At 42.7% G+C, this 24147-nt stretch overlaps 1 protein-coding gene and 1 non-coding gene across 12 annotated transcripts in view; one reads left to right on the plus strand and one right to left on the minus strand.

The window, feature by feature from the left end:
• Positions 1–24147, plus strand: part of EGFL6 (EGF like domain multiple 6) — a 242542-nt gene that overhangs the window by 87938 nt on the left and 130457 nt on the right. For 6 of the 11 annotated variants that reach the window (XM_035711858.2, XM_049107435.1, XM_035711859.2 and 3 more), the window contains exons 4-6: positions 4438–4563; positions 6611–6746; positions 11702–11770. The exons of 1 other annotated variant lie outside the window; for it this stretch is intronic. The gene's annotated coding sequence lies outside the window, so the exon portion shown is untranslated. Of the gene's footprint in view, positions 1–4437; positions 4564–6610; positions 6747–9487; positions 9633–11701; positions 11771–24147 lie in introns of those variants that run through there. 4 more of the 11 variants (XM_035711867.2, XM_035711866.2, XM_035711868.2 and 1 more) reach the window with 4 other exon arrangements.
• TRNAR-CCU (transfer RNA arginine (anticodon CCU)) lies at positions 12185–12257 on the minus strand. The gene has a single exon. It is a non-coding gene; the product is annotated as a tRNA-Arg (tRNA).

The following is a 24147-nucleotide window of genomic DNA, read 5'->3' on the forward strand; positions in this document are numbered from 1 at the left end:
ACATTTATTGGAGAAATTCCCATTATATATTCTTGGCTCCAAACATTTATGTGGTTATAAATTAATTGGCCCATTTGTGTGGGTTTATTTCTGGGCTCTCTTATTCTGCTCTGTTGATTTATGTGTCTGTTTTTATGCCAATATTATACCTTTTTTAATTCTTATAGCCTTATAATGTAGTTTATTTTTATTTTTGTCTTTAAAGATTTTTATTCATGATAGACATAGAGAGAGGCAGAGACACAGGCAGAGGGAGAAGCAGGCCCCACGCCCAGGAGCCCAACGCGGGACTTGATCCCGGGACTCCAGGATCGCGCCCTGGGCCAAAGGCAGGCGCTAAACCGCCAAGTCACCCAGGGATCCCTGTAATGTAGTTTAAAATCAGAAAGTATAGGGATGCCTGGGTAGCTTAGTGATTGTTTGCCTTTGGCTCAGGGCCTGATCCCAGGGTCCCGGGATGGAGTTTCTCATCGGGCTCCCCGAAGGGAGCCTGCTTCTCCCTCTGCCTATGTCTCTCTCTGCCTCTCTGTGTGTCTCTCATGAATAAATAATAAAAAATGTTTTAAAAAAATCAGAAAGTATAATACTTTCAGCTCTGTTCTTTCTCAAGATTGTTTTGGCTATTTGGGTTCTTTTGTGGTTCCATACAAATTTTAAGATTATTATATTTCTGTAAAAAATTCCATTGAGGGATCCCTGGGTGGCGCAGCGGTTTAGCGCCTGCCTTTGGACTAGGGCGCGATCCTGGAGACCTGGGATCGAATCCCACGTCAGGCTCCCGGCATGGAGCCTGCTTCTCCCTCTGCCTATGTCTCTGCCTCTCTCTCTCTCTGTGTGACTATCATAAATAAATAAAAAATTAAAAAAAATTCCATTGGGATTTTGATAGGAATTGCATTGACTCTATAAATTGCATTGGGTAGAATGAACATTTTAACAGTATTCTATTGATCCACAAGCATGGAGTATCCTTCCATTTATTTGTGTATTCAGTTTCTTTGTTTACTGTCTTAGTTTTCAGTATACAAATCTTTCACCTCCTTGGTTAAATTTATTCCTTGGTAGGTTATTCTTTTTAAAGCAATTATAAATGGGACTGTTTTCTTAATTTCTCTTTCTGATAGCTTGTTATTAATGTATAGTAATGTAACAGATTTTTCTATATTGATTTTGTGACCTGCAGCTTTACCAAATGTGTTTATTAGTTCTAACAGGTTGTGGAGGTTTTATTGTTTGCTTGGTGGAGTCTTTAGAGTTCTTGCTATATAATATTATGTCATCTGCAAATAGTGATGGTTTTACTGCTTCCTTTCCAACTTGGGTGTCTTTTATTCTTTTTCTTGCCTAATTGTTCTGGCTGGAACTTCCAAAACAATATTGAATAAAAATGGTGAGAGTGGACATCTTTGTCTTGTTCCTTAGAGGAAAAACTTTCAGCTTTTTACCATTGACTGATTATGATGTTAGCTGTGGGCTTGTCAGAAATGACCTTTATTATGTTGAGTTACATTCCTTCTATACCCGCTTTGTTGAGAGTTATCATTAATGGATGTTGAATTTTGCAAAGCGTTTTTTCTGCATATATTGAGATGATAATATTTTATCTTTCATTTTGTTAGTGATTGATTTGCATATGTTGAGGCATATTTGCATCCCTGGAATAAATTCCATTTGATCACTGTAAAATCCTTTTAATGTATTGTTGAATTTGGTTTGTTAATAATATTTTTTAAAGATTTATTTATTTATTTATTTATGAATGATAGACATGGAGAGAGAGGCAGAGACACAGGAGGAGGGAGAAGCAGGTTCCATGCTGGGAGCCTGAGGTGGGACTTGATCCTGGGACTCCAGGATCATGCCCTGGGCCAGAGACTGGCGCTAACCCGCTGAGCCCCCCAGGGATCCCCTGGTTTGTTAATATTTTGTTGAGGATTTTTGCATCTGTGTTTATCAGGGATATTGGCCTATAATTTTCTTGTGGTGTCCTTGTCTGATTTTGGTATCAGGTAATTCCAGTCTCATAAAATGAGTTTGGAAGTGTTCGCTCTTCTATTTTTTGGAAAAGTTTGAGTGGGATTGATATTAATTCTTCTTTGAAATGTTTGGTAGAAGTCACCAATTAAGCCATCTGTCTTAGACTTTTGTTTATTGGGAGTTTTTTTTTTTTTTAAGATTGTATTTATTCATGAGAGACACAGAGAGAGAGCAAGAGAGGCAGAGACACAGGCAGAGGGAGAAGCAGGCCCCTTGCAGGGAGCCCGACATGGGACTTGATCCTGGGTCCCCAGGATCACATCCCCGGCCGTAGGCAGTGCTAAACTGCTGAGCCACCCAGGCTGCCCGGGAGGTTTTTAATTCTTGATTTAATCTCCTTACTAGTAATTGGTCTGTTCAGATTTTCTATTTCTTCATGATTCAATCTTAGTAGGCTGTATGTTTCTAAGATTTTGTTCATTTCTTCTAAGTTGTCCAGTTTGTTGGTGTATAATCGTTCATAGTAATCTCATATCATTTTGTATTTCCATGGTATCGGTTGTAACATCTTATCTTTTAAAATTTTTTTTTATTTATCTATTCATGATAGAGAGAAAGAGAGAGAGAGAGGCAGAGACACAGGCAGAGGGAGAAGCAGGCTCCATGCCGGGAGCCCGACACGGAACTCGATCCCGGGACTCCAGGATGGCGCCCTGGGCCAAAGGCAGGCGCCAAACTGCTGAGCCACCCAGGGATCCCCTTATCTTTTTTAAAAGATTTTATTTATTTATTCATGAGAGAGACACACAGAGGCAGAGACCTAGGCAGAGGGAGAAAGCAGGCTCCCGGCGGGGAGCCTGGTGCAGGACTTGATCCCAGGATCACACCCGAGCCAAAGGCAGATGCTCAACCACTGAGCCACCCAGGTGCCCCTTTCATTTTTAATTTTGTTTATTTGAGTCCTCTTTATTTTTTTCTCTTTGTAAGTCCAGCTAAAGGTTTGTCAGTTTTATCTTTTCAGAAAACCAGGTCTTAGTTTCAAAAAACCACCTTCTTAGTTTGATCTTTTCTGTTACCTTTTTTAGTCTGTATTTCATTTATTTCCACTCTGATCTTTGTTATTTCCTTCCCTCTACTAACTTTGGGCTTCATTTGTTCTTTTTCTAGTTCCTTGACATGTAAAGCTAAGTTGTTTGAGATTTTTTTCTTCTTTCTTTCTTCTTTCTTTCTTTCTTTCTTTCTTTCTTTCTTTCTTTCTTTCTTTCTTTCTTTCTTCTTTCTTTCTTCTTCTTTAACAATTGATGTATTCTTTTTTTAAAAAAGATTTTATTAAAAAAAAGATTTTAAAAAATTAAAATATTTTATTTATTTATTCATGAGAGACACAGAGAGAGAGATGGGGGCAGAGACACAGGCAGAGGGAGAAGCAGGCTCCCCGCAGGGAGCCCGTCGTGGTACTCAATCCCCGTACTCTAGGATCACGCCTTGAGCTGAAGGCAGGCGCATAACCGCTGAGCCACCCAGGCATCCATTTTCACTTGTCTTAAGTTATTTTTTTATTTCTTTTTTGATTTCTTCTTTGATCCGTTGATTGTTCAGGGTGTTGTTAAATCTCCACATATTTTTGAATTTTCTGGGCTTCTTTTTGTAATTGATTTTAGACCACTGTGGTCAGAAAAGGTACTTGGTATGATTTCAGTCTTCCTAATTTATACTGGAGAATGTACCATGTGCACTTGAGAAGAATGTGTATTCTGTTGCTTTTGCGTGGAATGTTCTAAATATACCTGTTAAGTTCATCTGGTCTAATGTGTCATATAAGACCAGTGTTTCCTTATTGATCTTCTGTCTAGATGATCTCTTCATTGATTGTAAGTGGGTATTTTGCTTTATATATTTAGGTGCTCCTATATTGGGTGCATAAATATTTGCAAATGCTATATCCTCTTGTTAGATTGACCCCTTTATCATTATATAATGACCTCCTTTGTCTCTATTATGGTCTTAAGGTCTATTTTGTCTGCTAGAAATACAGCTACCCCAGCTTTCTATTGGTTTTCACTTACATGGAATATTTTCCATCCCTTCACTTTTAGTCAAAGTCCTTGTGGCAGCCTACAAAGCCCTACATTACCTCTCTGAGCTCCTCATCTGTAGTGCCCCCTAGCTCTATCTTCTCCAGCACACCAGCTTTGCTGTTCCACACACACAGTCCCACAATAGAACCTTTGTTCTAGCTGTTTCCTCTTGTTACTTGGAATGCTCCTATGGTAGCCATCCTCCAAGGTGGCCCCCAGTGAATCTCATCTATTGGTATTCATGACCTTGTGTAGTCCCCTTTCATTGCTGAATATAGCTGACCAGTGTAACCAACCAGTAGGATACTGCAGCAATGATGACTTCTAACTTCTGAGGCTAGGTCATAAAGAACATTATGACTTCTGTCTTTTTCTTTCTTAGATCATTGGCCCTGGGGGAAAGCCAGCCACTCTGCTGTGAGGATACTCTCTCAGCCTGTGGAGAGGCTTGTGTGCTGAGGAATGAAGACCTCCTGCTAACAGAGACCTTAGCAGGCCAGCCATGTGGGTGAGCCCTCTTAGAAGTAGATCTTCCTTTTCTAGTCATGTTTTCACATGACTACAGCCCCAGCCAATATCTTGACTACAGCCTAGGGGGACATTCGGAGTCAATTAAGCTTCTTCTGAATTCCTGACCCATAGGAACTCTGAGATGATAGGTGCTTATTATTGTTTAAAGCTTCTAAGTTCTGTGGTACTTTGTTTTCCAGCAGTAGTTAATACAACCCTCCCTTCCCAGATGCTGACTTGGTTAATGCCTTCACCTCCTTCAAATCCTTTCTCAAATCTCACTTATCAAATGATGTCTATCTACCCTCAGCATTCTATTCAGTATTGTAATCTGTGCCCACTCTCTTGCCCTGCTCCCCAAATCACAATTCCTCTTTATTGTGCTCTAATTTTCTTTTTCCCATAGTACCTACCACCTTCCAAAATAGTATCTAATTTATATATGTATTGTATTTATTCTTGTCTTTCCCTCTCTTATAGCTTACTTAGAAACAGGGCTCTTTATGTGTTCTACCCACTGATGTAACCCAAGCACCTATAAAACTGGCACATAGTAAGTGCCTAAGAAATATTTGATAATCACTCTGGTAAAAATCTTCAGTGCTTTCCAGGGCCTGTAGAATAAAGTCAAAGGTACATAATTCTCAAGATCATTGCCAACAGGACTTCTCTTTCTTTAAGCCTATCTTTTGCCTCTTGTTTCCTTCCTATATGTAGCCCCCCTTACAGTCAAATTCACCTGCACACTATCTCTGCCCTAGTGTCTATCACTCAAAATACTTCCATGGCCATCTTGGCATAGGAAAATCTGACCTACCCATTCTACACTTGCCTCATCCATGCAGATTTCCTTATCTCCTTTCAGCAAGAAAAGACTTTGTTCTTTTGTGAACTTGCACAGCACCTGGAGACCCCTCATATTTAGACTTTGCTTATATTGCCTTTAGAATTAATTATGTGTATATGGACTATGACTGTGTTGACAGCAAAGAATCATTCACCAATCTAATTCAATTCACAAACATTTATTGGGCACTTACTAAGTGGCATTTGCCTTGTTGAGAATTGGAATGCAAAAGAAAAGAATAAAACAAAAGGAGTAGGGAAAGGCCCTATCCTCAGTGTTTCGTGCAGAAGAGAGATGTGGCCATAATGAAGGCAGCAGAGAAAATGAGAACTGGAAGCTAAAGGGGCAATCACCCAGAAGCAGGTGGGGAACCCCAGAAAACAGATGAGTCGAGGAAGCAGTCGTCAATAATGAGCAATGCCACAGGGAGGTTGGCAGCAGTCCCACGATAACGATTTACTTAAGTCACTAAAAGAATGTTTGAATTTCAGAATTCTTGCCAGCGTCTCTATTTGATTCATGCAGGGCCTACCTAATATTGGATTGAGGTCTGAAGAGTATTGTATGGGAAATGCTTTGCTTGGGGTGGGAATTGGGGTGCTGCAGTAGGGATAGTTCTTCATTTCTTTTACCATTGCAGGGTTCCATTTTAGAAAAATAGATTTTGTGACTCACTGACACATCTGTTGGCCACACAAAGGTCAAATCCAGATCCATACAAATTAGAATCATTGTGCATCTATCTTGGGAAATTAGGCAATTAAAATAAAGGCAGACCTCAGGAAAACTTTCTCTCTCTTTACAAAAAAAAAAAAAAAAAAAAAAATGCCATTACATTCTGGCCCAAAAATGCAGCCCCTGTTCTTTACACTTTGCATGGCCAGGTACATAGTGAATGAGCAAAAACTCAACATTCCACATCAGAAAATTATTAACCTGTTTTCAGTGACATTTATCTATTATGGCATCATCTTCAGCTTCATTTTGGGGGCAGAAATGGTGACCCTTATTGGTACTGTAACAGAATTTGAAATGCTTGTTAAATATTGCTAAAATAATATTTGAGCATGTGATAGTGAATCACAGCTGGTAAACCAGTCCAATTTCCTCCCAATCTCTTATTAGTTTCTGTTCTGTAAGGGCAGCCAGCAAGCTGTAATACTCACATCCTTTGTTCTTGGTCTCAAACTACAATCAGGAGCACTTCTAACCAAAGGCGAGGCCTGGGCATGACACACAGACCTGGAAGAGTGCGTGGCAGAGAAGGGCACCATTGTTCCATGTTCAAGTTGGAGAAGATGACGTGGGAGGCGGGGCAGGAAGAGAGCCACAAGGTAATCAAGAATTGTTAAGATGCCAGTGAGTCCCTGAGGAGGCCTGTGCCATTGAGCAGGCCAAGTCAGAGCAGACAGGAGGAAATCACATAAGACCAGCCTGGTTTGGAGATCTGATGCCAAGGGTACCTGTGCCCTGTCCCTGGTTAAAACTGAAGTGGGCAGGAAGACCTCAAGGTTCCATGTTTCTGGGAGCAGAAGAGACATCCATTTGTGGTGTCTGTAGGGACGGTAAGGCAGCCTCTGAGAATTGCTCAGAGCCCTGAGATGACCAAGAATCAGAGAATGTTCCCCCCATGCCAGGGAGGGGGATGGTTATGGTACCATAAGCCAGTGAACCTCAAGAAGTCTTAGAGTTGGAAACGTGGGGAGACAGAATGGTAACCCCTGAAATGCCCAGGTACCGAAGCGTGGAAGAGAATAAGAATGAGGCCTCTGGGTGGGTACCAGGAAAAAGAGACACAAGGGGGCCTATCCCTCTGCAGAGAGAGCCCAAGATAGCAGACTGACTTTCTGTTCTCTAGGAGAAAGGACCCAAGGGAGGTTAGGCTCTGTTACTTGACATTTTATTCAGGTGCTAAGGTTCACAGCAGACATCCAGAAATATAGGCATAGCTATTGTGCTTTGTTATATTGCGCTTCACGGATATTGAGGTTTTGTTATTACAAAGCGAAGGTCTGTGGCAACCCTGCATTGAGCAGTTCTGTTGGCACCCTTTTTCGAAAAGTATCTGCTCACTTCATATGTCTCTCAAATTTTGGTGATTCTCATGATATCTCGAACTTTTTCATTGTTATTGTATTTGTTAGGGTGATGTGTGTTGTTTGTGATTATGACTCGCTGAATGCTCAGATGATAGTTATCATTTTTTAGCAAGAAATGTTTTTTTTTTTTAAGATTTTATTCATTTATTCACAAGACACACACACACACACACACAGGCAGAGACATAGGTAGAGGGAGAAGCAGGCTCCCTGCGGAGAGCCTGATGTGGGACCCCAGGATCACACTCTGAGCCAAAGGCAGACACTCAACCACTGAGCCACCCAGGCACCCAGGACCTGATTATTTTGAACTCACCCTTAATTTCCGCTACAAAGAGCTAGATTATTGAGACTTCGATGTGCGAGGGAGTGCTGAGTAGAGGAGATACTAGGACATGTGGTTACCTTCTCCAGGCCTGTAAGAGATAGGGAGGGACTGGCCATTTCAAGGGAATGCCTGTGTGAGAGCTCACGTTCAATTGTGTGAGTTGGCACCTGCCCTTAGTTCAGGCCCAGAACTCTGCTTACACATAGTCAGCTCTCAGTAAACATTGTAAACTCCTGAACCAACCAAAATACTTTGCTCTGGTCATTCTTGTCTAAATTGAGAATTAATTTACCATAGCTTCCTGAGTTTAAGGAGAGTACTTCTCAAAAGCATCCCTTGGAGAAAAAGAAAGGAGTCCTCTTATATTTGCGTTTATATGAAGTCTTTCATATCACAGGGTCTTCCCTGAATTATTTTAACAACAAAGTATTTTTAGTGAAAGGCAAATGAACATGAAATGACTTAGCATTAATTTTGGAGACGTAGAAAAGTCACTGAAGTTCCTAGTGAAAAGGAGTGAAACACCTTTTAATACAGATGGGCTGTAATTCCCGATGATGATATCTAACATGTTTCGACTACTCATGGGGGCCAAGCATTGGCTAGGCCTTTTACTCCTCCTATCTGCTCATTAATTCTCCCAAACACCTCTGAGGTCGGTACTAATACCCCCATTTTGGAGAGGAGAAAACTGAGGCACAGAAAGGCTGAGTACCTTGCCCTAGGTCATAGACAGTAGAGCAGGAGAGCCAGGGAAGGGGCACAGATTGGTTGTGGCATTCTGGCCCCTGTCCCAGCTGCCTCTCACAGCCATGGTCAATGCATGTTGAGTGTGAACAAGCCTTTGCAGAAGCTTATTTAAAAACCATGGAGGGGTGCCTGGGTGGCTCAGTTGGTGAAGCATCTGCCTTCAGCTCAGGTCGTTATTAAATAAGCTTCGCCTGGGTGGCTCAGTTGGTGAAGCATCTGCCTTCAGCTCAGGTCGTGATCCCGGGGTGATCCTGGGGTCCTGGGCTCCCCAGTCAGCAGGGACTCTGCTTCTCCTTCTCTGCCATTTCCCCAGCTTGCGCATACGCTCTCTCTTCTCTCTCAAATAAATAAAATCTTAAAAAAGGAAAAGCAACGGAATATATAGGTTTGAAGATCACAAATACCTACACAGTGAATGAAAAAACCATGGCTGAGAATAAAATGTTCAGTGGCCCCAAGACATAAGTGGCTATATCTCAAAACAAGCAAGACAGGAAGAAAGTGAATAGAAATCTAAAAGATTCCTTTAGGCAACTCAAAAAGCACCTCCCAGAATGATGAGGACTTGCTTTTGGAAGATGCATGTGAATAAAATATCTTCTGTAAAATGTGAACAGGAAAACCTTCTAAAGTCATGTTTTATGTTATTTATTTATTTAAATATATGTAGCGGTTCTCAACTGAAGTACCTTTGCCCCACACAGGACATTTGGCAATGTCTGGAAACATTTTTTGCTGTCAGAACTTGGGAGGGGGTTGCTACTGAAATCTAGTGGGTAGAGGTGAGGATGCTGCTAAATAAACCTCTGCTCTAATTTTGTGTCCCTAGACTCTAACACTCTGCCTTGAGAATGCACAATTCACAGCATTGTGATGTCACAAAGGATTGGACATAACCCATAACTGGTGTAGGAAAATGTGTCTCAGAGTGTGTCCACAAGATTACTAGTTGTGTGAAACACCCTTAAAAAATGGCTTGTGTGGTCTTGTGATTTGGGAAAATGCTACATACCAGCTTCTCCCTTGTAACCTGGCAATGGAAAGTAAGTAGTACATTCAAATCTCTTAAGAAGTCCAATGAGATGCTCCACTTTAATCCAGAACTCTCCAAAATGATTTGATCATGGAGGCTTTTACAAAGATTTCTGGTGAGAGGGCAGGGATGCTTCCGATGTTGTCATGCTTGACTGTTTACATGTTGAAATACATTTCATTATGGATGACTTTCATCTTATTCCTTTTTATGTTACTACTAGAGAAGCATGTCACTTCTTGGAGGGAAAAAAAAGATGTGAAGGTGGTTTACGTTGTGAGTTTTACTTAAGGGTAGGGAAGTGGGGGCTGTAAACTCTTTGTCCTAAGAAAGGCTACGGGTCCAATCAGGTGGCAAACCACGGTGGAGCAGTGCGCCTCAGCATACAGCAAGCGTGATGGCCTAGGCTGCCCCACCAGCAGAGATGCGCCCAGAAGAAAGGAGAGGGGATGTGGGCTGTAGAATCCTGCTGAGGTTGCCGAGTTGCAGAGCAGGGCTAGAAGCCACCCCGACTCTAGCTTCACCTCCCACGACACAGACAAGGGACCAGAGACTCAGCAAGGGCCTTCTACTGTGGCCTGCTCATACTGCACTCCTGGAGTGAGTGAACAGAAAGTTTTGGAAACAAAAATTGTACCATAATATTGTTTCCAAAGAATTTTACTACTTTGGTTCATGTTCATCAATCTCTGAAGACCAGTGGAGTGATGACATTAGACGTGTTTCTGGTGAACCTTCCTTTCCCTTGAAGTGCATAAATACAACCCCACAGCACAAAGTTTAAATTGTCCCCCTGGAGACCCTGGGATATTTTGGAAGGAGAATTGGCCAAGGAGTCAGGAAACATCATACCAAAAACATCAGCCTTATTCTTAAGGATAAGACCTTTTACACTTTACACATAAAAAGTTTTATCTCATTTGCCAGACTTTGTTAAAACAAAACACTGCTCTTTCAAAGAATCCAATCAACTCCAAAAGGATCAAGGCTGGCCACATGGCCACAACTGAGCACTTTCAAAAGTGAGAAGTTAAGGGGGCTTGGAGGCCTGGCTTTTGCCCTAGCTAATTAGGCATGCTACATGTGCTTGAGACTGTCCACTCACTTTTCTGTTTTCCCCATCTATAAAAGAGGGATGAAAATGTGTTTCCAGTTTTCCTCAGGGTTACTTTGAAGGCAAAATAATGCAAGGTATATGAAAGCTTTTTCAACATGTATGCAGCTTCACAAATACAAGGGAGAGTGGCTGTGAAGTGTACATACATCTTTTCCGACCTGAAGTGAATGTGAATATTTCAGAAGATTTCTGAGGGTCTCAGACTAATTCAGATTCCTGAATTTGGTCAACGCCAAGTAATCTCAGTGACTTGCTGATTACTCCGGAGCAGTATGACTTCCTCCCTCTGGATGAAGCCAGCAGAGAAGCCAGATAGTTCTGGAACTTACATCCAGATGTGTTTATCACGCTTTCCAATTTACACTTAACTGCAATGATATTTCTCCATTTCCCAAATGAATCCATACTCAGCCACAGCAAATGTGAACCTTGACTTGAAGAGATTTCTGGATGTTTGGAACATTCTTTTCTAGACAGACAGGGACTGTTACCTCTGAGCATTCCCCCCCCCCCCCCTTTCTTACCTTGCCCAAGCACCTCCCAGCAAAGACCACAAGGGACACCTGTAGTTGACATGAACCTAGTTGGACATGTTGACGTTATTGCTCTTTGCAGCAAGAGAGACTACACACCATGGGGAACCACTGGGCATCTCATTAAGGGGTTTTCAAGAAGGACTTATTTGAGGATTTGGGCTTGTGTGAGGTGACTTGGTGGCAAGTTTGAAAAAGTGGGTTTTGCTTTAGAGTAGGTGTTGTGAAGAAGTAGCAGTAATTCTATGATTAGGTGTCTTAGATCCAATCTTATTTATAAAGCAGAAGGACTAACTTAAGGCCAAAACTATATTGGTAGAAGCAGCAGTCGCTCGTATTTGCCAGGAGAGGGACATGTTTAGTCATTTTTGTCTTGTCTTCTGTATTCACACATGATTATGGTTTTGTCTGGATCCATCCTGTTCACAGACTGGCCTTGTGTGATGTTGGTGCTCCGTCAAACATTTACGTTGACCAGGACAACGCGAAGCCCCAGCTGTGAGTACCAGGCTAACTGCCAGCAACATCGAAGCCTCGCTAACAGTGTCAGGCTTTCAGGGCCTACTTGTCTCTTTCCCAGTCTTTATTGTGACAGAGAGTACAAATACAAATCCCTACACACCACAAAAGCATGGCTTAATGAATTTTTATGAGAGAAACACCTTCATAACCACAGTGCCGGTCAAGAAATGGAGCTCTGGCAGCTATCCTAGAAGCCCTGCAGGTACCTGGTCTTGGTCACAGCCCCAAAAGGAGCCACTTGACTTTCACAACAATCACTTCCTGGCATATCTTTATCGTTCTCTTGCACAGTGTTTCTCCTTAGACATTGTAGGTTGGTCTTATTCATTTTGAAAAACTTGATATATCTTTTGAATCTTTTTTCTTTTAATTTTTTTTAAGTAGGCCCCGTACCCAACATGGGGCTTGAACTCATGACCCCAAGATCAGGAGTCGTATGCTCTACCGACTGAGCCAGCCAGGCACCCCCAAAACTTGGTATATCTTTTGAATTTCTTTGAATCCATAGGTTTTCTCTCTGTGCCTTTCTTTTCTTACAGTTTATCTGTTGAAAAATTAAGGCCATTTGACCTATAACATTTCCCACTGTCTGGATTCTGCTATTTTCTATTTTGGGACAGTTTGACCCTGACCTTTGTCTTCTTTATTTCCTTCCACTCTCATCTGGATCCAGAGGTCTGAATGGACTCAAGTTCAGTGTCTTTGGCAGGTTCATAGGCAGTGTTGTATTCTTTCCTCAGGAGGCATGTTTCATCTCATGGCCCCTTGAGTTATTTTTATAAGAAAAATGTAGGCTATCTGTCTTCAGGTGTGAGATACGGACTTAAACAGCTGTCCCCCACCCCCCAAAGAGGCCAGCTGTGTTGTGGTAATCCTGCCCAGAGGAGACTAGGAGAACATTGCCAAAGATGGCTTTGTGGAGCACAGAGGGCCAGAAGCAAGTCCTGAGATTCTACTAAATATCTCCTTCCCTTACATTTCTCAGAGTGATTTCCCTTTATCACCAGTTGTCCATATAACGTGGAAATGCCTATCATTCAGAAAAACTTTAAATAGAGCATGGTGACATCTGGCATGGATCACACTTCCTTATGATATGATGACAAATGTAGAGCTATTGTAAGGTGAGACGTAGGCACCAGAACGATTGTCACTAGAACATAGGATCCTGTGCTTGCGTCCCATGATGCATAATGTGCTTGACTGTTTCGCAGAGCCAATGACACATGTAGGGAGAACACAGCTCAGAGTAACGAAGGGACACTGCCACCATTGATGGCATCAGTCCCTCCATCATTAGCAGAGCTTGATGTCACTTACTCTGAGAATCAAAGAGGTCGACTAATTAACGTTTCCGTCATGTGAACAAATACCGTGGCCGCCTTTCAGTCTTCATCATCCTACGCCCTGATTTAGTCCCAGTCCTGACAGCAAGACAGAATTCACAACATTTATTTTAATGGTGCGTTTAATACAAGAAATTGGCTAAACTGGTGTTGGAAGACTGGAGACGGGCAAAGGGACAATGAAGGTATCTCTGAGATAACATGTGTTGGAAGCAGCTGCTAGGCTTGGTGGGAAGAGATTGGGGTTATCTGAATGCAGAAGATTGTAGGAGGGTCCCCGTGGGGCTACAAGTCAGATGTTTGAGTGGGGTTCTGATCTGATCTCATGGTTCCGATATAGCTGAGCAGTTGTGATAAGGCTGATTTTCTGACCTAGGGAAACAGCAGGAACTGGAAAGAGCTGCGAGGGCCAAGGAGAGGGACCATTCCTGGGAGACACTAACAGAAACCAGAGTAGAGGGAGCACAGCCTTCTCTGTCCTCTAGTGTCCCCTCATGGAAGAGCCCAGCCGGGGGCACCTGGCAAAGCAGAAATGTGGAAGTGTGAGTCGGGGCTGAGAGACAGCAGCTCCATCCCTGGCATGCTTCCCTTTGTTCTAAGCTAAGTGTCTCTGAGTCCCCTTGGTCTCAGTGAAAAGTATCAACTTAGTCTTTTGAAGCTTGTTTAGGAATCCAAAGTCATTTTTACACAAGGGGTTGGAGGCCTGATGAATGTTTCAGATATGCCCAGCTCTAAAAACACAGCTCCTACTTTTAATGCATTAAGGGGTGTCGGATTTCCTAGTCCCTGGCTTGAATGGCCTCCTCTTCCTTTAGATAAAAGTTCTTATAAGTTCCAGTGTCTTGTTTGAAATTCTTGAGCCTGTGGTCTGTTTTCCATACCATCATGGATCTGTTCCGAGGTCTTTTGTGCCCAGCCTCAGATTCCTAATAGCTTAGGAGCACTGGCCATGTGTTAGCAGGACTTTGAACTTGCTCCAAAGAGACAAATCCTAGGGGCACCTGGGTGGCTCAGTCGGTTGAGTGTCTGCCTTCGGCTCAGGACACGATCCTGGGTTCACCTCCACATCACCCTGTAGGACTTGGGGGCTCAGGCTGCCTGCTGTGCTCGTTCTCTGTCCTAGGAATGTCTATTCTGCCTACTGTAGGGAATTGTAGCAGGCCAACTTGGTGGCTGGTAAATAGCCTACATCTCAGACCACTTTTCTCAGCCAGTTTTGACAGTTGGCTTGGTCTCAAAGACCTGGAAGGAGGAGGCCTTTGGTTATCAGGAGCACCTACAAAACCATTATTTCAGTAAGTGCTCAAGATTGTCATCTTGATAAGATTAAAATCAAGAATGTTTTGAAACCGGAACAGCTAAGTAAAAGAAAAATTCTTCCAGCTATTGCTAAACATTTCAGATCACTAAGAAAAGATAAGCTTTAAACATCTGCTGGATTAAATGAAGGACATGCCAGAGAAGTCCCACAGAAGGCTTAAAACTGCTTATCTTATCTAACACTTTCATTTGCCATGAAATGGGTTCTGACACACATTCTGTACTAGCAGCAAGCCATGCTAACTTTTTAAGAAATCTATTTTCATGTGCCCTACAGTTAGACACAATAATAGGAAATCGGTTTGGCAGCCAAGCCCCTTGACAAATCATATCAAGGTAAAGAAGAACAGAATTGTTTCTATAGATCACATTTAGTCTCCAAGCAACAGTTTTTAAGAAGAGTGGAACAATGCAGTAGGATTTGGCCATTAATCTCCCCCAAGTCTTTCTAAATTTGTAACGGGGTGCCTGGGTGGCTCAGTCAGTTGAGCGTCTAACTCTTGGCTTCAGCTTAGGTTATGATTTCAGGGTTGTGGGATCTGCACTCAGCCTACTTGAGGATCTCTCTCTTCTCCCCACCCCTCCCCTTGCTTGCATGTGCACTCTCTCTCAAATAAATAAATAAATCCTTAGATGATACATGGATAGTTAAATTCATAACGGGTTCAGCTGTATCTACCTGGCAAACCTCCAAAAGGGAATAAGAGGATTAAGACAACTGTGTATATCAGATACGTCATGACTCTGTAGATACTGTATTATTTTTCCAGGAATGCCCAGCATTTCCTGTAGTTTTAAACTCAAAAGTCCAGCCCCAATAATGATGGATACATATCATGGTACATTTGTCCAAACCCATAAAATGCACAGCACTAAGAGGGAACCCTACTGTAAGCTGTGGACTCTGGATAATGATGATGTGTCAACACAGGTTCCTTGACTATAACAAATGTCCCTCTGCTGGGGATGTTGAGAGTAGGGGAGGGCAGGGGGCATATGGGAAACCTCTGTACCTTCCTCTCAGTTTTGCCATGAACCTAAAATCTCTCCCCAAAAATGAAGTCTTTAAAAAACTCTCCAGCCCCACACAGAGAGGGGCTAGAGTAAAGTAGGCAATTTTCTGTCCAACTGAATTTAAGACTCAAAAAGAACACAAATCAGCTTGCAACAGCCAGAATGATTTTGATTTTCCAGTCTTCATCTTATTGCTCCAGTAAGCTGATAACAACAATTATAATAGTACCAGGGTACTAAAAATTCACAAACATTACATGGCATCAGAGATGTGTCTCCAGGCTCTACTTATTCCCAAAAATACTGCAGATCTCTGCGTTTACTGTATCCATTTCACAAACTAAAGGTGGTGATCAAAGAACAAAAGATGTATGGCTAAAAGAGCTGGAGTGAGCTGCTTCAAAGTCCCTGAGCCCCAAAAGAAGGTCACCCTGATGCTACTGATAGTGAAGTGTGGCAATGAGAACTTTAAACAGCTGTTTTGACATACAATTTCATATCACAAACTTATCCCACTTGAAATGTACAGTGCAATGATTTTTAGTAAGTTTACTGAGTTGTGCCACCATCCCCACAATCCAGTTTGAGAACATTTCCATCATCCCCAAAAGATACCTACTATCTATGTGCAGTCACCCCCCACCCACCCCCAGCCCCTGGCAACCACTGATCTAACTTTGTTTCTCTAGACTTGCCTTTTCTGGACAGTTCACATAAATGGAATTGTGCAATATGTGGTCTTCGTATTTGGCTTTTTGAGCATAGTGATTTTAAGGTTCACCCATGCCAATGTAACGTTTTGCTGTAAGAATTTGATATCTAATGAATAGGGTTCTTTTTTTAAAGATTTTATTTATTCATGAGAGACAGAGAGAGGCAGAGACACAAGAAGAGGGAGAAGGAGAAGCAGGCTCACGGGGAGCCTGATGTGGGACTTGATCCCAGGACCCTGGGATCATGCCCTGAGCCACCCAGGTGCCCCCCAATTGATAGGGTTCTTAACAAAATTAAGCCACGGGCCAAATACTTTAGAAGTACAGTTTGGGTTCTTTCCCTAACCTTTTGATTTATACTGACTAGAATCACATTGCACAACAGCTCAAAAACCAGGGCGACATCATTGTGACCTAAAGGTCGAGGATTTTATTACAGACTTGGTGCCATCACCTAAGAGGGCCAGTGAGTGATGTGTCAGGGCTAACGACTTCTCTGTTCCTGATACCGAAGCGCCTTGGTCGCAGAGGAGACCACAGGAAGAATGAGTGTCAAGGGCATCATCAACTAGGTAGCATGATTCTCTGATTTCTTTTTAGTCAGGATTGAATGCTTTCTTTAGGATAAATAGTAGCGCAAATCGTACTGGGTTTCGAAATCATTTACATGGACAAAATAACGCTTTTCCCTCATGTACGCGTGCATGCTCTCACGCCTTGGCTCTGACTGTTCCACTGTTCTGTGGTTGTGGCCATCCCACTCCTCCCCTGCACCCACCCTCACTCCGCATTATTTTCTCGTCAACTCCTCCGTTAAGCTAGGAACTAGGTTTCCCAGTGTCTTGCTTAGGGTAGGCTCACTTATTTTAAGTATTTACAGTTTATTTTTTAAAGGGCTTTCCTTTTAAAATTAAAATTTATCTCATATAGTTATACATTTTATACACCAGCAAAGTGGCGGATCTGGGTAATTTTTAGCATATCCAGATCAGCTCTTTGGCAGCTTCTCGCTACCTAGATAAAAAGAATGTTGAGAAAGTGTGCATCAACCTGGCTTTATTAAAGCCTTTGAGCGGGAAGCTTCCAAAGAACCTGCTTTGAACCTACTTCTTTCTAAGTAGTACCAAGAAAAATAGTTACCCTTGTGTTATCCTGCGGGTGAGGCTACCAGCCCGCCAGTGTACGTCTACATCTACGTAAATCGCACTCAGGAAAATAGTCCTTTTACTGTCTCTGGAATGGTTCTCTGAGTTTCACGTTGGCACAGGTTAGCTTAGAGATGGTAGAGATGGCCGGCTGGCAACAATGACCTGAGGTACGATTTACACAGTGGTGTGGATGTGTGACCACAGCAAACGAATTGGGGAGCCGCCAAGTGGTACAGAGAAAGGACATAACTTGCCCAAGATCATACAACTGTCTGGGATTCGAAGCCACAGCAGGCAGTGATGTGGGTCATATGCCCCAAGACTGTACTGTGTGTTTTCTGCCTAGCTGTAGGAGTGAAGCTGAGGCCAGAGGGATGGAAGCCCCCAGGAAGGACCAGTAGAGGATCAAGGCACAGAGTGGCAATACTGAGGATTACTGGGGATGTAGAGACGGTCAGGAAGAAAATAAAGGGCCCCTAGTTAAAGCAAGAAGAAAATGCCACGAGGCACAATGGAGAGATTGACTGATCTCTCTTTCAGGAATCCTGGACATGTGAGGGAAAAGGCAGGGCTGAGGACAAGTGCCAGCACTTGGGGTTCCCTCAGGCAAAGGCATTGTGTTGACTAGGCCAGAGCTTCTCAAACTGAGCTGTGTACCTGAATCAGCAGGAGATCTTTAGTGCAGATTCTGATCTGATGGGACCTGAGGTTTTGCCTTTAAAAAAAAAAAATTATTTAAATTCAATTTGCCAACACCCAGCACTCCCAGGTGGTGCCAGTACAGGTGATCCATGCACCACACTTTGAATAGCAAGAGACTAGACATAGATTTAAAATGGCAGCATAAGGCTTCCAAGGCAGTGCTCCTGGGGAGATCCCTCCAGGGTTCAAATGGGGAATGGCCCTCAACGAGCTGAAATTTGTGGGTGAGAGGTTCTAAAACAACCTTCCAGCAAAAGCATGACACTTGGGGGCCTCAAAGCTCTATGCCCGAGATTGTGTACCAACAACAAAGATCTCAAACTTGCTCTGATGATTTCCAGGCATGGAAGTGGAAGGAGACATCTAGAAGAATGTGGACAGATTCATGTTTGGGAGAGAATCAGGGGGCCTGCCTCTGGAATTTGTGGCTGTTCCATACATATGTGTTCACACATGTACACAGGGTTGGCATTTATTGAGCTAACTTTATTGAGCAGTTACTATGTGCAAAGCACTATTTTTCAAAGCTTTGTATACAGTCTATACAGATACATCAAAAAGTTAATGGTGGCTGTCTCTGGGTCATGGAATTTGGAGCAAAAGGGTTCATTTGACTTTCTTTCTACTTTCAGCAGTTCTCTGTGGTCCAAATCATTATAATATGCATGGCTTACACACTGAGGGTCAGAATATACCATCTCATCTCCTCCAAATACACCAAGCTTCTCCTCCTTCTGTGCCTTTAGACAGATGCCTCTGTCCGCAGCGTTCTCACTCACTTGGCAAATGCCTACCATGCTTTCAGGTCCAGTTCCCATACCACCTCCTCCAGGAAGCCCCCTTGGTGAAGCCTCAGGCTGTCTGGGCTCTTCGGTGTGCCATCTTGGTCTCCCATCCACTCTTTCATGAGAGTCCTTACTATAGCCTATTACAATATTTGGGTCTTTCCTGCTATTCCTGCCACTAGCCAGTAAGCAACTTGAAGGCAGAGAGTTGGTTTCCTTCTTTTCATATTTCCAGCTCCCAGTTTAGGGACTGGCATTTAGTCATTGCTAACCTATATTTTTAAAATTAATTGTTGCATTGATAGACACACTTCTGTTTTTCATGTGCCTCGGGTTTGGTTGCTACCGTCAGATTTGGGGGCCAGGCAACGATCCAGATGAAGACTGTAAAAACGTGGTTGCGACGCTTGACTATCTGGGCCAAGTTCCTTATTGGGCTTAATACTGCCAGAGTTACCACTTGTGGGGAATTAACGTGTGGCTTGGTGAGCAAACCCAAACTTAGGGTCGTGTGTTGCTTTTTTTTTTTTTTTAAGATTTTATTTATTCATGATAGACACAGAGGGGCGGGGGCAGAGGGAGAAGCAGGCTCCATACCGGGAGCCCAATGCGGGAGTCGATCCCGGGACTCCAGGATCACATCCTGGGCCAAAGGCAGGCGCTGAACTGCTGAGCCACCCAGGGATCCCCCCGTGTGTTGATTTTTAGCCACCACACAGCCCCGGCTTCAGTTCAACTAAAAGTAACTCTTGTCTAGCTAACGGTTTGTTCAGGCTCTTGCCTTGTCATTGACCTACATTCCTCATCTGTAAGTAATTTAAATTCACCTGGCATTTTGTTTAAAGAAGGGAGTGGAGTCTGTCAAGGCAGAAGGCCTCAGCCCTCTGTTGGAGAGATCTGACTCAGCAGATCCTCCCTCCCTGAGGGACCAGCTCTCATCCTTTTTTTTTTTTTTAATAGTGTATTTTTTATTGGAGTTCGATTTGCCAACATATAGCGTAACAGCCAGTGCTCATCCCATCCAGTGCCCCCCCTCAGTGCCCATCACCCAGTCACCCCGTTTCCCCCCCACCCCGGCCCACCTCCCCTTCCACTACCCCTTGTTCGTTTCCCAGAGTTAGGAGTCTCTCCTGTTCTGTCACCCTCCCTGATATTTCCTACTCATTTTCTCTCCTTTCCCCTATGATCCCTTTCTCTATTTTTTATATTCCCTATATGAGTGAAACCATATGATGATTGTCCTTCTCCAATTGACTTACTTCACTCAGCATAATACCCTCCAGTTCCATCCACGTCGAAGCAAATGGTGGGTATTTGTCGTTTCTAATGGCTGAGGAATATTCCATTGTATACATAGACCACATCTTATTTATCCATTCATCTTTCGATGGGCACCGAGGCTCCTTCCACAGTTTGGCTATTGTGGACATTGCTGCTATAAACATTGGGGTGCAGGTGTCCCAGTGTTTCACTGCAGCTCTCATCCTCTTGAGTTGAGCCATGGGATAGAGCGCTGGCGGGCAGTCCCATCCTCTGTCCCTCTGTGCAAGAAGTGGGTTAGGAAGAAAGAAAACACATTTATTTGCAAAGGAGGAACCTATTGAAGGAATGACAGAGATGGGCAAGTTGGGTCAATACAAATCTTCAGGGATCACAGCCTTTGAAACATAGAAAGTAGCTAAGAAATACTTAGGAGCAGGCCTAGCATGTAGCATGTCCGCAAGCCAAATCGTACTTCACTATCCTCATGGTGTTGTCAAAGGCTGCGTGTCCAGTACAGTAGCTACTACCCATATGCAGTGATTTAAGTTTAAATTAATTAAAATGAAAATATTCAGTTTCCCTAGTACTAGTGTGTACTAGTCACACTTCAAGTGCTCAGTAGCCATAATGTGCCTAGTGGCAACCACGTGGGACAGCACATTAAAGAACTTGTGCCTCATTGCAGAGGTCTATTGTCCAGCATGTGTCTAAGGGGATGATTTTTCTCTTCATGACATAACGCCCTAGAGCCTTCTTTGGTCGTTTTCCAGAACTTCTGAGGGCACCTTGCCTATTAAGGCCAAATCTCTGAATGGGCTGCAGGGGAACCAGGAACAACTAAGCAAGCAAACCCTGTCAAGTCCAAGTTCATCACTTTCAAGTTCCATGATTTTCAGCCAGCCCCCCTCTGCCCTTGGCACCCACTCACAGTGTCTCAGCAGCCCCCAGCCAGCCTTACACGTGCTCTTTCCACCAGGACACATTACACTCAGATGAGAGCAGATTTCCAGAGAGAAGGAACACTGAACACTTTTGGGATGGGATTTTAGCGGCTTCCTCCCCATATGTGAGGCCTAGGCCATTGCCCTGGGACTGGTCTCAGATGGTGTGGTTTCCAGCATTTTGAAGGAAGCTTTGAATACCTCTGGATATTTTATAGGCTGAGGAGACTGGGGCCTCATTTTATAGTATATTATAAAGGATCTCACAAGCATGGAGAAGAAAATAAGTCCAGATTTAAAGCAGATATTCATAGGATGCCATTCTCTTATTTTTAAAGAATATATATGCACCATATAAAGTACATACCACCACAGTTGGGAAATAGGAGTAAGAAGGAATAGAAGGATTGATAAAGAGGAATGGCTCCTTTTTAAAGGTCATTTTTCTGGAAATACAGTTTAAACAATGTGTATGTGTGCACATGTATGCAAAAATGTAAAGTTTTTGTTTCTGGGTTCCCCGTTAATCCAAAGAAGACACTAGGGACTCTGATGGATCAAACATCAGTGAGAACAAGAATGTAGAAAGGATCATCAAGTTTGGGTGTAGGTCATCAGACAGACCTGAGCTACTCCAGAACTAAAAGGCTTTAAGATGCCTCAGCTTCCCCAAGTAATCCTCTTTTGGAAGGTCCTGGATGAGAATCATCTAGAAAAGCCACTGTCTAAAATGAACACTCATTGGACCCCACTTCCCCCACCAATAGTCAGTTACATTCTTTTTAAATCACCAGGCATTTCACCAGTAAATCTACAAAGCAGTAGTCTCTATCAGCTGTTTTTTTGTCTGTTTATACCAGGCTGGCTATCTTCCAAGAATGGACATAACACAAATATAAATGTTGTATACTTTTTAAGCCGTCAGTTGCTGCAAATTTATCAGTCATTTATAGGTATTTCAATCGCTACATGTACACTTATACATTGTGTCAAATGTACTGATAAGCATATTTCAAATGTATCAATTGGAATATGTTTAAACAGAGATGAGGTTAAATTTAAAAATAAGAGAAGAAATTAGGCAAAAGAAAACAGTAAACTGTTCAGCATCCATGTTGGGGCCACAGATTTGGTTCTGAGCTTTCAAATAGCCAAGACAAAGAGAAACAGACAATTACATGATCCAGGGGCCATACAGCATCAACTAATTCTTAGGGAGAGGTTCTGTTCTTCCTCAGTCCTAGCAAAGGGAGCAGTGAAAAAGTGAGCAAGGACTTCATCACTGACCCTGTGACAAATAGACAAGTTTGATATATATGTTCTTGTAAGGCCAACGGAAGTGTTCAACTTCAAGGGTTTCAAAGAGCAATTCTTAAACAGGGCTGGGGATCAAAATGTTTTTGTCCAGTGAAACTGCTTTCCGATGTATCATTTAATCCAAGGATAAATTGTAGAGCTGTGATTCTTGGTGTAAGTAGGGAAATGAGGAGGCCTGTTTGAATCAACTGGGGAGATTTTTCAAACATCTAATATCAAACATCTCTCTATTGCCATCCTCCCTCGGGATTTGATAGGACTTTAGGATGTTCATCCCCAAATTTGTGAAGAGTGAGCCTGCAAGGACTCCTTCACATGGGCAGCATGTGGAGAATGGAAGCCATGGTGAGAGGGTGACCACCTAGGGAGCTTTCACCATCATCTGCTTAGACCTCCCTAGACCTAATAATCAAGGCGTCTTGGCTGGAGCCACTTATGTGTATTCTTAACTCCCTTACCACATGGTTCTGGTGCAAAACCCCTTTGAGAAGTGCTAACTAGATTGATGGATGGAACATGTATTTGTTTGGGTGAGCTTTCCTAAATGTTTTTAAAGAAAAATTTTCAAAAGGAGTGAATTCCAAGGTCTATTCCCCAGTGAACACACCCAGAGCACCACTCCTCTGTCCTTCCAGGTGATCAGTCCTATGATGAATTTATCAGTTAATCTCACCCCACCAAGGCACAGGTAACCGCCGATTAAAAGCGCGGGAAACCAGCAGGGAAGCATTCTCCCTCCTCTGCCTACCTACGTGTTGTAGACACATAAAATATTCTGTTGGTCAGAATCCAGACTTTGTTTCCTTAAATCCTTGGCCTTTTGAGGTACCCTGTGGTTGGAGAATCTGCTTCTATACATCTAAGCTCTGCTCAAAATGCCACTGACAGAAAAATACCATATTGGTGTAGTATATTTGATGGTTAAAAAATTCTGACACTGAATATTCTCAGTGTTTATTGAATTGATTTGAATTAAATTCATATATAATAATGATATGAATAACACTTGCTTTCATCAAACAATATAGACAGAGAAACTACCCACCTGGTTCAGGTAATTTGGCATACCTCAAGATTCCTGAACCAATCCCAAATCATAAAATTTAATTTCTAAAATGAAAAAAAAAAAAAAAAAAAAGGAAAATAAGAAAAGGGGAAAAGAAAAAAAAAAAAAAACAGAACCCCAGATCGTGAAGGCAATATAGGCTTGGACTACTGACAGATGCATGAAAAAGCTCCAGAAATTTCTTCTGCTTTAAACTTTGGCTAGCCCCAAATATTCCAATGACACTTTCATTGGGCTTTTTCTTTCCTTGTTGCCTACCCAGGTTTTAAAAGATTATTCCTGGGACACCTGGGTGGCTCAGTCGGTTGAGTGTGAGACTCTTCATTTTGGCTCAGGTCATGATCTCAGGGTAGTGAGATCCAGCCCTGCATTGGGCTCAGTGCATGGAGTCTGCTTGAGATTCTATCCCTCTCCCTCTGCCTCCCCCACATGAGCATGCATGTATGTGTGCTTGCTCTCTTCTCCCCTCCCCTGAAAAGTAATAAAATTTAAAAGTAAAAGATTATTCCTGGAAATGAAGGTGAGGCATAACAGAAAAATAAGCACACAGGGGAATTCAGGTGACTTTAGGGGATTGGTTGAAGGGAAGATCAGGAACTGGTTTCTCTCCACCAAAAATGAGTGGCCCCCAACTTGTAACAGCTTTTAGAAAATTCAAAGATACCCCATGGGATCTATTTACTTAGCCATCTACTGGTAAAAATAGCCCTGATTTTTAGTGCAAAATAGTTTTCACTT

The sequence above is a fragment of the Canis lupus genome, chromosome X (assembly GCF_003254725.2).
Source record: "Canis lupus dingo isolate Sandy chromosome X, ASM325472v2, whole genome shotgun sequence".
Lineage (NCBI taxonomy): Eukaryota > Metazoa > Chordata > Mammalia > Carnivora > Canidae > Canis > Canis lupus.